This window comes from Henckelia pumila, chromosome 3 (assembly GCF_033568475.1).
Source record: "Henckelia pumila isolate YLH828 chromosome 3, ASM3356847v2, whole genome shotgun sequence".
Taxonomy (NCBI): domain Eukaryota; kingdom Viridiplantae; phylum Streptophyta; class Magnoliopsida; order Lamiales; family Gesneriaceae; genus Henckelia; species Henckelia pumila.
Genome location: NC_133122.1, coordinates 168,060,267 through 168,071,850, shown reverse-complemented (window position 1 = coordinate 168,071,850; position 11,584 = coordinate 168,060,267). Strand labels below are relative to the sequence as shown.

The 11,584-nt window shown below is 30.1% G+C and overlaps 1 pseudogene; it reads right to left on the bottom strand.

The window, feature by feature from the left end:
• Positions 1–383: 383 nt before the first annotated feature.
• LOC140889919 (protein ANTAGONIST OF LIKE HETEROCHROMATIN PROTEIN 1-like) lies at positions 384–1,276 on the bottom strand (annotated as a pseudogene).
• Between the last annotated feature and the right edge of the window lie 10,308 nt (positions 1,277–11,584).

The following is an 11,584-nucleotide window of genomic DNA, read 5'->3' as shown; positions in this document are numbered from 1 at the left end:
TTTATAATAAATTAATAAATAATATATTTGTTAGTTCAATAATTTGTGGGAATAAACACGTATAAAAAATAGTGAATAATAAATAATATGTAAGGAAACAAAAAAAAAGAAGAGAAAATAAGAAAACAAAATGAAATAAATAAACAAGAAGTAGAACAAGAGTTTTTGTTCTCTAACAAACCGAAAATATTGATGGATAAATAAAAAAAATATAGAGTCCTGAGTAGTTGTGAAAAGAAAACAAGAACAATAAATAATAAAAAAAATGACACATGTCATTTGATGGGAAATGATTAAGCTCTCAATAATTAAAGTTTAATTAATCATTTTCTACATATAAATATCATTAATTATCTTCAACTAATTTTCTGGGTGGCTAGATTCTAGCCATTTAGATTTATCCAAAGTGAAAACCCAAAATATAAATAGAACAAGTTTTTTTTCTCTAAACCATTTCTCCTACTTATAGCATCTCTTAGAACTCTATCATCAGCGGCTGATCCTTCCCAACCGGTCAACACATAGATAAATTGCATATCATGGGAGCACACTCCTAATACATTAGTAGCGATTTCATTTTTGCGTGTGCGATATTTTGGTTTGTCTTCTGAAGACACACGAACCTTGATATGAGTGCCATCTAGAGCCCCTAAACACCCCTATCATTAAAAAATCTCTAATAAGTATATTATAACATATATAAACTAACTTCTATATAATAAATATAAACTAACTAAAATACCTTAAAATATTTCCATCTCTCATCCGTAGAGTTATCAGGCACTGCCTCGGGTTTCTTAAGTAGTTCTCCTTGAAGTCTAATTAGAGCATTTATCACTTTTTTGAACTATCTATTAATTGTTTCCCCGGAACATTCAAAATTAACATTTATAACTCTATGTTTTACGTGATGAGCCAAAATATGCAATGTCAATGCAACTTGTTCATCCACTAACATATTATTGGTCGATGAAATTATACCTGTTGCTTCAAGTTTAGAGCATAAACGAAGAAAAGTTGTCCTATTCATTCTAATTAAATTGTAACATACTCTATCGTTTGCATAAAATATTTTTTCAATATACTTTCTCCTTTCATAAAAATTACGTTTATGTATTGACCTTGAAATAATAAACCTATTGTGATTTTCTGTAAATTTAAGAACAATTATCCAAAACCAATTTACTAACTGCATTATATTCAACCAAAAAGATATCATTGCTATGCATTTCTTTTTTCTTGCCAGTTTTTTTGTTGCTAAACTTAATCTTGCCATAGCTGTAAATATATTAAAAAGAAAATATATTAGCTGGGTTAGTCCAAAAAAATTAACACGATAAATTCCTACTTGTTGAAACGTATTATATACTTTTAAAACTTTACTTTCTAGTTAATAATCATAAAGGATAATTAATTAAATCAAATCCCATTTATTTGTTAATTCTTGCCACCATGCTACTGGTCGCAACTATGACAAGCATACAAATTGAGATATCAAACAAAGATTAAAGCTATATTTCGCAACACAAAAACAAATTTATTAGGAAGAAGAAAACACCCATTATTTATACAATAAAAAATATTAGTCCAAAAGCAAAATTAGAATTAACATATATATTTTAAGATGGCGAATGAAACATAGACAAATTGACACACAATAAACAATCAAGAATAGTACGAAAAGCATCTCAAAATTAAAATAAAAACCCACCAAGAAAGGATATGTTATGAAGAACGAAAGTTTTCATAGATTACATATAAAAAGACAAGGTGGTGAAAATTAATTTAGGTTTACCTTCGAGAGACGTGAAAAAATTGAGCGAGTAAAGGAAAGATATGTATAAAATGAATGAATATGGCGAGAGACGATATAGATGGGAAAAAAGAAGATGATATAGATGAGAAGAAAAAAGATATGATTTTATCACGTTAAAAAAAATATCATCAGGATAATTTTGGAAGATAAAATAAAATAGTAGATAAAGTAAGGAATGGAATTGTGATTCCTTGATATAATCAAAGGAATCACTATTCCCATTAATTTGGGAATGAGTATTCCATAGGAATGAGGATTCCTACTTTTATTTATTTACCAAGCACGAGATTTGGAATGAGGGTTAGAATACTCATTCCATTCCCACCTCATTTCATCCTACCAAGCATGACCTAAAAGTTAGAAGCGTATTTAGTGTTCTTCATATGGTACTCCGTCGTGGGGACAACACAAACAACATAAAAAGACCAGAATGACCTATCACTTAATTTTCTACAACATTTATTAATACGTTTTTTTAATTTCAAAGAAATTAAACATAATTTGATTTGCTAAACTGAGTATGACCATAGTTTTTCAATAATTATATGTGGAATTATTGATCGTCCAATGAAAAGAATAATAAATTTAATCCCATGTATTTGTAATTTGATGTATATATGCAAATAACTTTAATATTCATTTCTCTAAGGAAACTAACAAAATTGAAAATTGAAGTAATTAATTTTATAACAATACATGAGATCAGGTTTTGAAACTTTTTAAAAAGAATTTATTGATTACTTTATCAAGTATAAACAAAAAGTAAAAAACAAACGTGGGAAAAAAAATCATTTGTTCCCCATAATCCAAAAAATAAAAAATAAATAAACATAATGAAATTTCAAATGAAAGAAATTAATTTAGAATTCTCAATACCAAATTTAAATAAAATAGTGAATAGAATTATAAATAAATAATTTTATTTGTATATATAAACGTTAATTCAACATGTAAAGCATAACAAATAATTAAACTAAAATTTTAATGCATTAAAGTTACATATGTAACTCACTATTTTGGTTTTTGTATATATATATATATAATTTGGCCCCACAGAAGTCAACTATACACATCTGGTCTATTGGTTTGCCTTCCAAACATATTCATTTGGGCAAAAGTTAAAATTTTCTTGCATGCCATCATTCACTTTTTTTTTTTATTATTCACTTTAGCACATTTAATTTAAAATCCTCTTACCATTTTTTTTCTAAATTTGAAACGTTAGCACTTTTTATTTTAAGCTCTCTTACAACTTTTTTATTTTTTGTTATTTGAAAAGTTACAATCTTTTATTTAAAACAATAAAATGAGATTAATATTTTAATTTAATAAATTTCATATTTTACTCAACTTCAATACACAACATCTTGATCGATTTTTCACATATTTTAAGTGATTTTAATGTTTGAGATTTTGGAGTTTTTGGTAGTTGATAATCTCATTTTTTTAAAACCAAGTTTGGTAAATTTTTGATTTTTGTTAACATCAAAATTAATTTGGTTCTGTTTTATCATTTGGTTTCGTAACTTTTTTAATCTATTTCATCATGTTTTTGTTTTGTTCTATATATGTTTTAATTCTTTATTTCATCTTAATTTTGGATCTTGTTAAATTACTTGCAAGTTGCGATACCTTTTTGTAATTGGAAAACGTACTCATCGACTTGGACAAAAAACAAAGTCATGTCTACTTGTGCCTGCAAAATATAAAAAAAAACAATAAGACATCGTTATGTTCACTATATTACTAATATATGTATAACTCATCTCATCTCATCCCACATTCTTCTCATCATATTATTTATCCATATATTAACTATTTATTTTACATCAATCAAATCATTAATTATTTATAATACATCAATCAAATCATTGAATTTAAATTACTATATTATCCCTTATAAATAATTTAATTTTTATTTTATTTATTGTTAAAAGGACAAAATAGTCATGTAACATTTTTATATAAAATTTAATCAATCAAATCAAATAAACTATAATCTATCAATCAAATCCAATACTATATTTTTAACTATAATTTTTATTTATTTTTTATTACATTATATTACTTATCTATATATTACTTATATCATCACTCAAATCAAACGGTGCTTTAAAAGCTTAATTCATTGAAGGAATGATTGCATATTACTTTTTTTTTATTATTATTTTGTTAATATATAGAAATAAAACATCTTTGTAAATTGAGATTACAACTCTCGCTTAACATGTTTTTATTGGCTATAAATGAAAAAAAAAACCAATTATAAAATATAAAGAGACAAAAACATCTTATATGTACAACTATAAATTTTTATACTTAATCGGTAATATTTTTTAATGAAATTATGTTTTCATATTTTGCTAATATATTAATTTAACTTTAAGTATTATATATATTTATATTTTTAAATATTGTATTCATGTTATTGAAAGTTACACAAACATATAAAAATTATTATTTTTATTTTATATGCGGACGCGGCCCTTCGAACATAAAGTTCTGGATCTGCTCCTGCTCACTAGTATATATCTAAGGGCTATATTTTTCCAAAGTTGATTGTATTTCTTAGTGCCTACATTTGAAGTGTAGAGGAAGTTGACCTTTGTTCCTTATTCCTAGTGCCAGTCACTAAAGCCTCCCTTTTACGTACACATTTAAAATAAAATAAAATAAAATAAAATAAAATAAATTAAATTCAGCTGACACACACACTCACACTCGAGGAGACGGACTAGTGGGCAAGTTCTCATTGACCTTTTTTCTTGTTTGAGATATTAAATACCAATTTTGCCACTCTACGCGTTTTAAATTCTCCGACCATCCTATGTGGAGTGAGTTTGTACACTACCCAAATTGGATATTTGTCCAAATAGAAAATGAGTGGGCAATTTGCTTCGTCTTCGCTTTACGTTTTATACATTTATATTTAATTTTTTTTATAAATGTAAAAATTATAATATATCAAAGAGAGATGATGAATATTAAATACATAAATATAATTAAGATAAATGCAAATTACTCCAAAAATAGATGATGAAGGGTGAATTGGTGTTTAGTCCCTAAACCAAAAGTCAAATTAAAAATGAGTCCCTTGTCAGAAAAAAAGTTGTTTGCATTCCCTGGGCCCACATTATTTTTCTCGCATAAAATTGAGTACAAAACATTAAAAATATGGTACAAGTACATGATATTTGAGCACTAATTGTTCAAGATCGAGTACAAAAAATAAGATTTTGAGTATAAAATCTAAACATCTTTATTAATGTGAACTTGCAACATATGTTTGAGTACTCAAAAATCATATATTTGTACCAGATCTAACACATTGGATACTCAAATGACAAATATCATATATGAGTACCATATTTTCAATGTTTTGTATCCATTTTCATCCAAATAAGATAAATGTGTTATTAATATCAATATTTTTTTTGGACTCGAAAATCATATATTTGTACCAGATTTAACACATTTGATACTCAAAATCTCATATATTAATATCGTATTTCTAATATTTTGTACCGATTGTCATCTAAAGAAAACAAATGTGTCATTATATCAATATTAGCTTACATATTTGAGTACTCAAAAATCATAAATTAGTACCAGATTTGAAACAATTGATACTCAAATGTCATTTACTTATACCATATATTTTTATTTTCTGAATTTCATCCGAAACAAAACATGTGGGCCCAGAGAGTTTAAACAAAGTTTTTTTTTTTTTTCTGACAGTGACTCATCACTGATTTAGATTTAGGTTTGGGAAGTGAATTACTCCCTCCGTCCCAATTATATTGTCCACGTTTTTTTTAATTTGTCCCAAATATATAGTCATACACCATATTTAGTAATAATTTTTTACATTTTTTTACTAATATATTCCTATTAACCACACCTTGAAAATTGTGCAATCATTTTTTAATACATTAAATAGGGATAAAATATAAAATTTATATAAAAATTTACTTTTCCAATAAAATTTTTTTAACTCGTGTGAAAACTAAAACACGACAATATATATGGGACGGAGGGAGTATAAATTACCGATGGATATAGATGAAACAATATCAACATAATCATCATTTGTACTTTGGGAATGAATACCTACATTAGATTTGACTTATTGCTAACTTTAAATATTACCAGCTCATTTATTATTATTATTATTATTATTATTATTATTATTAAATAAATAATGACAACTACCTACCCATCCACAACACAAATTTCCAGCAACAGCCTGTTCATTTTTATATATTTTATTGGATCTTTATAGATGTAAAAGTAAAGATTTTTTATTGCTAGCTTCTCATTAAACTATACGAGTGTTTTCTCGGAAAGGGTGAGATCTCGTAGCACTTCTTTCTTTTCAATTTTAAAAAAGAGAAGCTAGCTACAAAGGTTTTTCTTTAGGACGTGGATGTTTCACGATGCACTAACTAGCCTAGTATGCTCACACTTGGAAAAGGAAAACATGCTCGAGGTCATCATAAAATAAAAGACCATTAAAACACTACTGAAAAATATTGACGGAAATTTAATTCGAATATATTGAATAAAAACTCATGATTTGATGTAGGATCGTTTAGGTAGTTGATTTACTAATCTTCTTTTCGGCGATAGTAATGTTTTAATGGTCCGACACCGATCACGAACAAAAAAGAATATGGACGTAGCTAGAAACTTTTGTTTTGGTGGGTGAAATTTCATTTGAACCACACTCATAATCATACAAAATATATGGCATATTAAATTAACATTAAGGATGAAAATGAAAAATATGAAGATCATAAAATAAAAATATATATAACAAAATTTTACTTGAGTCGCAACTTGCGATTCTTCAAGTAACTAGTACCTCACATTTTACATAATAATAAAAACAATAAAAGAAAAATATGATAACAGAAATTCATTACCCAAATTGTTGGAAGTTTTGATGTTCATTAGTGGAGTGAGATCGTCAATCGTTATTACTGATTGGTGGCCGTGAAAAACTAGGGTTGTTGACGTTTGACGGACAAATAAAAAATGCAGAATCTCGATTCTCAATATTTTATGTTATGTAGACTGTAGTTATCGTGTACTGACATTTATTATAGATACACTACTAAGTGGGCCATGATTTATAGCTAAGGCCCAAAATTGAGTGCATTAAAAAAATATGCTGGGAAAAAAAAATTTACAATTGATATAATAATATAAAAGTGGGCTTAACATGGTAAAGAAAAATGGACAAAGTCTACTGGGCAAGAGCCCACTCTTGCCCATATTGCTTGTCCGCCCCTAGAAAGGAATCGGGTTTGCACAATCCAAAGCCTTAAACAATTGTGATATTTTGATTGTGAAAATGGAAATAAGAGTCTCGGATTTTCACTGAAAAAAATCCTACCAAACGAATTGTGATCCATGTAAGTATCATGAAAGCCAGAGGCTATTAATTTAAAATTAACCACTCCCTACATTTATTCAAAATGAAATACTTGAATCCATTGGGTCGGGTCAACCGCTCATGAGAGACCCATTTATATTATTTCTTACATCTCCCACTCGCACATGAGGACTAGACCTTTCGTCTAGTTTGTTCACAATCATATACCACCAATTTCATACAAGAAAATGGATCGTGTGACCAACGAGCATATTATAAGAGCTCAGAGTTATACTGTTGCGTATTTTATGTTCGCAAGTGCACGATGTCAAGTTTTAATAAAGAATGAGTAGAGTATCGTTCCCACGAGGAGTATGTATTGAAAAAATTATACTAATGATTGTAATTAAAATAGCTAAACTTTATTTATAGATAATTAAATATGAGATTTTTCAAACTTAAATAAATTAACCAGCAATCTAATTAGCAAATAGCACGATTGAGAGAAAATCAATGAGAGAAAATATCTAGAGGTTTTGATTTCACTTAGTTTCGACGACAACTACTTCTAATTAATTTATATTCATGAATTCTACTCATTTAATAGTCAAGAACACTTAATTATTTCTATTTCCCTTTCCCAAGCAACAAATAGAATGTATCAATTAATTTTTAATTTCAATATCTCTGTTAAAAATCTTGACTTAATGATATGTGAAAAACTATATTCTTATTCAAACTTTGTTAACGTTATACGCCTCCCGAACTATATAAACATTAACAATTTATTTTCCAATGATCCTATTCAAAATCTTCACTCTAGAGTGTCGGATTCCAAATAAATATAACACTTCAATTTATGGCCAGTAAATTAAAAGACAATCAAAACAAGAAAACACAATCAAAGTTAAAGAATTCAATCAAATAAATCAAAAAGTCATAGAAGTTACCTTAACCAAGCTACATCATCCCTCTTGAATTGAGAATTTAGTTCATGATGCAAACTAAACAAAAAGAAATCATGTTTATGAGATTAGCCATCAACTTGCAAAATTTAAGAATAAAAGGGAAAGATGAACGAAGCTAAAGTAGCGTCTTTGTCCCCAGATTCTGCCGTCTTCGTCTTCGTATTTGATCCTCTTGCTCGAATTCTTCTCCTTGTTGTGCCTCAGCTTTCTCTCCTCTAGTTCTCTCGTGTGTGCGTGTGTTCTCTCTGTTTTTGTGCGTTTGATTCTCTCCCTCTTATGCGTCCTTGAAGCCCCTTTTATATGTCCTTGAAATCCGTCAAATAAAGCCCGAAAATCAAAACTTTAAATAAAACAAAATTCTGAAAACTTTTTTTTTCCGCTGTGGCAGCGCTGATTTCATGGAGCTGAGGCGCTTTTTTTGTTGCCCAGGGCGCAGGTGCGCTGCAATAGAGCGCGGGTGCGCTGACCTTTCTTCATATATGTGCAGATTTATTCAGAAAATCATATCTAGAGTTTTAGCCGTTGGATCGAACTGAAATTTGGACATAGCTTTATCATCTTATACTACATTATTGAATGGTGGAGATTGGATTTGGATCTCGTTAGCATCTCCGATAATTTTTGTAAACTTGCGGCTTTGTGATTCATTCATGCGACTCTTCTTGGTACTTAAATTCTAATCCTTGCATATCACAAAAATAACAAATAAATACGCATAAAACTACTCGATACATCACAAAAATCAAGTCAAATCATATGCAAATTAAGTGCATAAAATGCACTTATCAAATCCCCCAAACTTGCTAGTCCCGAGCAAAATAATAATGAGTAATACAATTGACCTCCGAATTTTATATTACAAGATTCAATCTACATGTAGGCTAATTTTCTCAAAAGTTCTCGTGTGTGTGAAATGTAACGAGGTTTAAATTATTTTTGAAGTTAATATTCGATGTTTTATTTTATTGAATTATATTTTGTCCAAAAAATAATAAAATTGTGGCGAAAAAATATTTGAATAAAAATATTTAATATGTCGATACTGACATGATTTTATTTAATATATAGTTTAGAATAGATATAGTCATATTGACTGCCGTTATTTATTTCAAAGCCATTACCCATATATGGTCTTAATTTACTCTCTAATTTGCCATATATATATATAAAGTTTCGATCACATGAGCAATCATCATGTGTAACTACGTGAGCAACACCTGATGTGGCACCTTGTACATCCAATGAGTGATTGTGTAACGCCCCGTTTTTATCTTAAATGAGTTTATTTGAGATAATCGGAGATTTCAGAGTTCAAGAGACGACTTGTATTTGATCAGGGACTACTTTGCAAATTTCGAAATTTTCAGGGACTAAAACGCAAAAAATGGAATTGTTATAATATCTAGACTTTGACTAAGTCTTCCATTCTCCCTTCATCCCTCCCAAACGTTTCTCTCCCCCCATTGAAGAACTCAACGTGAGTTTCAAGCTTTTGGATTTCCTCCCGAGCTCGATCCGTCCGTTAAAAATTATTTCTGAAGGCAGATTAGCGATCACGGCTGAGAGAGCTTCGTTATACCGTAAGTATTTCTCCGATCGAATATGTTTTGTTTTTCGAAGGTGGTTAGAATCGATTTAGATTCTAGTATGTTGTTCCTGGCGGAGTTCTGATCATTTATTATCTGTCAGTTTTGAATTAGAGCGACGTTCGGATTTGTTATGAATTTTTGAAGGGATTTTCGAAAAAGTGAGTTTTGTGATTTGTTGGAATTGGATTGTTTTGGTTGAATGTTGATTGATATGAGTTGCTTAGAGTGATATTATGCTGTTTGCATTTTCGGTTAGTTGAATTTATAGCCGTTATGCCGCCGGTTTGAGATTTTGGAAATTGGAGATTCGTTTGAGTTTTTTTTTGGAGTTGCTCGTTTTGAATGGATTGATATTGGATTGATTTTATCTCCGCAGATTAGTTGAAGATCGTGGAGTTCCGAATTGGCAACTTTCGAATCGTTGAAGAGTTGATCGAGGTTTGGTATCGAGTTGATCCATCCTCGAAAGTTGAATTGAATTATCTTTATCGTTGAACTTGATTTGGAATAGAATTTTGATTTGGAATTCTTGTATCGATGTTGTTTCCAGGTTTGGAGCATCGACGTTGTTGAAAAGAGGTATAAGATGACTTGGAATGGAATGGAATGAATGACTCGAATCCGACTTGATTCGAGTGTTTCGGAAAAATCACATACTTGCATGTTAATTGATTATTTGAGTTATGTTGCATTGCATTCATATTGAGCATATGAACCCTGATTTGAATAGCGGGCAGGACGACCCTTTTGATGATAGACGTTTTGGGAATTATATTGTGAGTGGCCTGGGTGTAGCTATTTCACCTAGTGCTAGCATACTCCTTATAGTTGCACCAAAGTCTAGAGGATGGAGATACGTAGCACCACCTCGATCGGGAGAGTCGGTGAGTTGTTTACGTGATCTCGTCCTCGGGATCCCAAAAGCAAAAGCTGAAATGTTTTGATTATCCGACTTGATAATCCCAGATTTTAAAGACATGCATTGCATTTATGCATATGAATTGAGTTTTAGACATTCTTGTGGAATTTCATGGTTGTTTTATGAATATCTAGAAGATGATGCATTTCGTTTGAGATGTTTTTATGATATTGCATGTTTGTCTCTTTTACTGGGAATATTATTCTCACCGGATTATCCGGCTGTTGTCTTGTCTTTGTATGTGTGCTTGGCAACAGGTGGGGCAGGACCGAGTCAGAGATCGCATGGCTAGGTGAATGAGTTGATAGAGTGAGGCCTTGTTATTGTAGAAGTCGAATTTGAAACCGAACTTAGATTGTATTCGAACTCGATTTGTATTTTGGATTTTGGAACTTAGAATTGATGCATGTTCTACTCTTTCTTGTAATTGAATACTTCGTTGTTGGAAAAGTGTTAGTTGGATCATGTCGGAGCCTTTCCGGGTGTTAGATTGCACTTTTGGAGCCTTATTTGAGCTAAAACAGCAGGCCATGCGCGCCCGCGCGTTCTGCTCCCTTTCTCGGAGGCCCGGGTAGGTCTGTATGCGCGCCCGCGCCTCGGGTGGCGCGCCCGCGCGTCACCCTGTGTAAAAAAAAAAAAAAAACTTTGCTTTTAATCTTAGATCTTGTATGCGTAATTATTGTTTATTCTGAGATTAGATGATTAGAATCGAGGTCTCACATTAAGTGGTATAAGAGCAATAAGATTCTTGGACTGAATTTAGAAGTGAGCGGGGTAGATCGAGTCTGCATGAATTGATTCTCGCATGTGGTTGAGTTATTTAAATTGATTTATTTAAATACCATGCGAGCATGCTTTGTTGTTGAGAATTACTTGATTTACATGATTTTGTGATTTGAAATATGAAGCATGAAT